The 5,676-nt window shown below is 44.1% G+C and overlaps 1 pseudogene across 1 annotated transcript; it reads left to right on the forward strand.

Annotated features, from left to right (window-relative positions):
* Positions 1–1,025: 1,025 nt before the first annotated feature.
* Positions 1,026–1,365, forward strand: LOC308458869 (small ribosomal subunit protein eS28 pseudogene; annotated as a pseudogene). The gene has a single exon. The product of its transcript is annotated as a small ribosomal subunit protein eS28 pseudogene (transcript).
* Positions 1,366–5,676: the final 4,311 nt, after the last annotated feature.

Consider the following 5,676-nt stretch of genomic DNA (forward strand, 5'->3'; position numbering starts at 1 on the left):
AAAGCTACGAGCTTTGCATATTGTACCAGAGCACATACCTCTTTGGATCACACACACACACACACACACACACACACCCCTACCTTGTTGGGTTTTTTTTCTATTAAGGTTGCTATACATCCTGAATTTCCTGGACATATCCGGAAAACTGCAGTTGGCAGCAGTGTGCAGGTGGAAAATGGCAACATGTCTGGGGAAATCCAGACATAAGGCAACCCGTGTTGGCAGTGTCGTTTTTGCCATTTTTCCATAAAAATTGCTCAAATACATCGCTGTTTGAAATGGCAGCCCTACTTTTGTACCTTATTTTGATAGATAGATGTGTTGTTGTTCTGATGTTGTACAAGAAAGGTAGGATATACTTTAAAAAAGAAATAATTTTCTAGTTGAGTGGCAAGATTTGTACAGTTATTTTGCTACCATAAATCTGGGTTGTTGATCCACTTTCCCCCTCTTTCCTGAGGCTGTATCTAGCTGTTTTCTTCGCTTTGCCTTTGCCTCCTTTATTCAGCGCTCGTTTCCCTTCTAGTTGTTACCAGCTGACATTCCCCCTTCTGCCTTGCCCTTTTCCAACATTCTATGCTTCTGCCTTGATTTGCTAGGATTCTGCGACCTCACAGCAGCAGGCGTTACGGCACAGCATAGACTCCTCCCATTTCTCCACGACACTTTTCCTGGTGGCATGGGAAGGTCTGGAGCAAGTTCAGTTCTTGTGTCAAACACCCTCCAACATGTTGCCTTGGAAAACTGGGTCTTCTGGGATGCATGCCTGCGTGAGTCATGTGACCTGCACAAGATTGCACCCTGAACATCTTTTGGGGCTGCGGTGCCTCAAAATGGGATGTCCCAATTTGTTCAGGAGAGTTGAGGGATGTGGTGTCAGGCTGGTTGGGCATCAGCTAAGGTCCAGAAGCTTGCTGCTTCTCCTTTTCACTATTGCTGCCTGTTTACACAAACAGAGATGGAGTAAGCAAGTCATGAGCCAACAAGGATCAAAAATAACAGTAGCGCTTTTTTCCCCGCCTGCTGCCTTCACCTCCGCCATGGACACGAGCCGCGTGCAGCCCATCAAGCTGGCCCGAGTCACCAAAGTGCTGGGCCGGACAGGCTCACAGGGGCAGTGCACCCAGGTCCGTGTGGAATTCATGGATGACACCAGCCGTTCGATTATCCACAACGTGAAAGGCCCAGTCCGGGAAGGGGATGTCCTCACGCTGTTGGAGTCTGAACGCGACGCCCGGCGGTTGCGCTGAGCTGTAGCCAAGTTGGGTCAAAACTCCCATGCGATGTGTTTGTACAAGCCTGGTTGAAGAGTGATGAGCTACCCTCGGTCCTTCCAATAAACTTCCTTTGCCCTCCAAAAAATATATATATAAAAATAACAGTAGCGGCTGATGCCTGACTGCCAGTTCCTCAGTTGGCAGTAGTGGCAGTGAGGATGAAGAGGAGGCCATTGAGGGTGAGGGCTTACACTGACAGTGTTGTGCCCGACGCCCCAAAACAAAGAACCGACAATTGTTCAGAGCTGCTCCAGTTCCATTTAGTCATTTATTTGTGTGCCTCCCCATAAAACAAAGTTCTGTGGGTGACTTACAATAAAAAAGTAATAAAACCCACAGTTGAAATGTCAAGTAAAACATAAAACTACTAAAGGAGAAGGGGCATAAACACAACAAAACAGAATGCGGTGCTCTCCCAAAATTAAAAACAGATTTAAAAATATATAGGTCAAATTGCTGAAGTTTTTTTAAAGGCCGGGGTGAGCAGACCACAAAGAGGGCACCAGGCGAGCCTCCCTGGGAAGGCTGCCTCATAACTGAGGTGCCACTATTGAAAAGGCCCTGTCCCTGGTGGTTTTGCTGAAGCAGGGTCTCTCATGCCACTGGGTGAACGTCGAACCAGCGAGCCTTAATATCCTCTGACTGGCTTTGCTGAAACATAAACATGATACACCCCCCCCCCTCTTTTGGCACGGTCTTTAAACCTTTCAGAGAAATTCCTCTTGCATTCTACTTGTTTAATTAGGGCACCGTTAAGCAGGCTTTGAAAATTTCAGACCTGTGAGCATTTGCCCAAAGAGACAGGCCAGGCCTGGCACTAGCTCTTAATCACATTCCTCAGATGAGTGTCGAGCCGAGTTGAGGTGCAAACACACCAGCGGGTTTCGTTTGGAAGACCTTTAGAAAAACAACATAGCCGAATAGCAGAGCTGGACATCTGTGCTTCAGCAGTGGTTATCATGTTGGGCTGTGCCTTTTCTTTACTTAACAATAAAAATAAAAAGCCTAATCCCTCCAGATAACCATTTGCCCGTTCTTTGAAACAAACACACCCTTCCTTGTTTAAATGTTCCAACTAAGAGAATACGTGCCTTTTTAATCATTCTGCTTTATGTTCACGGGAAAGGGACCGGGGAAGGAATCGAAACCTATTAGGTGGTTTTGTTTTCTTGCGCTGGCTGTAGCAAAGGCAAACCCACAATGGCAGATGGAGGCAGCCTGCTGTTGGTGAGGCGAGCCGTCTTTTGAGAAGTACCTTTGTAGGAGGAAAACAGCTTTGTAACGGGGAAAGGAGTGAATAGCTGTAACTCATGGGGAACAATTCAAAAGAGTCAAGGGGGTTCTTTTTCCTCCCTTCCCCCCCCCCCATACATACAGTGGTGCAGTTAAGTAATTTTAGGTCCCTTGGAGGGCCAGCTCAGCCATTAGGGGGAATGAGGCAACTGCTTCAGGCAGCAGATGTTGAGGACAGCAGTGAGGTGCTAGATGACAGAACTATAAATGCCCTGAGGCCTGTCCTGTACTCCCTGAGCTAGCCTACTGTCCTCAGGTGCTGTGGCAGATACTATCCCATCATGAGGGTGTAAATAAGGTTGAACTACTAGTTTAGCTGGTCTGTGGAGTTGAAAGTGAGGCACAAACATGCCCTTTTTCCTCAGGTGAAATGTCTTGGGCCAACCCTGGACTCTCATCTTAATGGCCGTAAGGGAACACTGCTATTTTGACTTCAAAATAAGCCAGCCCAGCTGCATTGGGTGGTAGGCTTCTTCTCTTTTCTCCACACCTCTACTCCAAGTCTTGCCCTGATAGTCCCACCATACATGTCTGTCTAGCTCCTAACTAGACTGGTGCAAGAATGTGTGTATGCACAGCCCTCAGCCTCCACAGACAAGAGCTAGGAATCCTTTAAAAATGAAATCATTCCCTTCATGCCTTTGTATTCAGGATCCCACGCACAATTTCCTAAGAGGAGTGATGTTGACTCATAAGGTCCTATGCTATATTGCATTGGATTTTTTAAAAAAATGGTTTTATCTTTATGCTGGCCCCTTAAGTCCCCATAGAATCTTGCTAGTTTGGGTGGATGCTATGGTGTTTATCTTCTTAATCTTTATTGTAAAACAAAAACTTTGATGATAGGGCATGTATTTTAGCCAGGACTTTTTTCAGCTGGAACTTGCCGGAACTCAGTTCTGGCATCTCTCAGGTGGGTGCCATTGCCATTCTAAGAGAATGAGGGAGGTGTTCATGGTGAGTTCCGGTACCTCTTTTTCTTAAAAAACCACAAAAAAACCCAACACTGATTTTAGGTACACACACAGAATACACTTTTAAGCATTTGTTGCGAAAAGCCAAAGGAATAAGCGGTCTGTGAACTATGACCAAAGGAAGCTGCCTTTCACCAGGTAAGATTGTCTCTCCATCTGGCCCAGAATGGTCTCTTGTCCCACCAACCTATGGCAGAGACCTCTCCCCTCACCTGCTCCCTGGGCTTGGGGTACTTTTAAACAGAGACACTGCTGGCAGTTGAACTTTCAGACAAGACATATGCTCTACCACTTAAAAGATAGTAAAAACACTCACAGATCTGCTTTAGATTTCTTCACCTCATTTTCAAACCTCAAAAAAGGCTAGTTGTGCAATCTACTCAATGCAAAAGCCACATTGTACTGTAAAGCTGAAGGATTACACCCCAGGAAACAGGTTATAGATTAGATTCCAGGGAGAATCCAGAAGTTACTAAAAGTTGAACATCATAGGATTAACAGATTTCTTCCGTGTACATTGACCTGAAGAAATCATTGTGGAGTATTTGCAGCTTATGTCAGAGTTAGTCATGAATCATCCCAAGGGTAGCTAAAAATGAATTAAGTTTGTTTTTAAATCCCTCGGTTTATGAGAATAGTTGTGATGTTATGCAGATAATCAAAATATCTGACAATGGATGATCCTCTTTTCTAGCCAAAATAGAAACTTAATGGAGCATCAGATAACATGAAGCAGACAAGACATGATGAGCAGGGAAATGAATAAAGGAGAGGGGTGATAGAAAGGGATTGAGGCTGGTTTCCCAAGAACTACTCAGCAACAATAAAACCCCACATAAGCACCAGCATTTGCTAACAAGGAGGCCTGTATGATCCCATCTCTGTTCTTAAAGTGACTGGGTTAGGTGGATTTATCCCTCCCTAGAAAATGATTGGGGGACAGGGAGACAGTGTTATGGGTAAACATGGTTCTTGATTACTTTCTGTTGTCTTTGTTCATTGCAAGAGCATTTTACTAGGTTCCTTGGGGATGCCTTGAGGGTTAAGGCACTCCCTGACAACTGATGCAGGGTAAAAGTGTGCCTTTATAAAGGCAGTCAAAGAAAACACTGCGGCACTGAGAATAAGATATATCTATCCAGTCCGTCCTTTCTCTGTTCCATTATATTCTCTCTATTGAATTTCTTATAAAATGCCCATCACTAATGCTCACCTCTCTCACACACGCTATGGCCTGTAGGGAGAGGAAAGAAATGTGTTGTCCGGTTCTTGAAAAGATAGCATGAAGTCAATTGATATTGTTCCCATTTCCCTGACCAGTGTGCAGTCTAGGCCTTACAGGGTGAATTTTGTTTGAAAGGAATAGAGCTTTGGAGAATTGTGATGCTTCAGGTGATGCAATGCAATTTTGCCCAGGGCAGAATAAATAGTTGGTATGTTCCACATAGCCTACCAGCTTGATCCATAAAGCAAAGTACCATAACGTATAAAAGGTTTGTCTTATACTTATTCCAGAGGTTGCTCAAAACATTGGGGTGTCTTCAATGAGCTTTCACTTAGAGTAGGCCCACCGAAATTAATAACCCTAATTTAGTCATGAACATTAATTTCAATGTTCATTGAAACATTAGTTGAATACAACCCAATGGATGTTTTGCTTATGGGAAGCTCCCTTCCATACCCTCCAACATTTCTCTGATGAAAATAGGGACGTCCTAAGGAAAAGCAGGACATTCCAGGATCAAGTCAGAAACCAAGACAGCTTCTGTAAATCCAGGACTGCCCCTGGAAAATAGGGTCACTTGGAGGGTCTGCCGTTCCTTAGGGAAAATGGTCTGTTAAATAAAAACAAAGCTGTTTAAAAAACTGATTTACATTAATATGTTCCATGTTTCAGAATCTGGCGAATAACCAGAGACATTGATATAGTAGATTGTGTCAATCAACATGAACTTTCAGCAATTGAGATCTAGAAGGTGTCATGTTTTTAGCATAGTACGTTTCCCCACTTCTTAACACGCACAGAAGCCTTTGACACTGGTTCTGACAAAAGCTGGTTTTACAAAAGGCACCTTTTTTTATTAGTGCGGAAGATTAGTGAAATTGATCTTCACAATGAATGGGAGTTT

Source organism: Podarcis pityusensis (assembly GCF_964106645.2).
Source record: "Podarcis pityusensis genome assembly, chromosome: 11".
Taxonomy (NCBI): Eukaryota; Metazoa; Chordata; class Lepidosauria; order Squamata; family Lacertidae; genus Podarcis; species Podarcis pityusensis.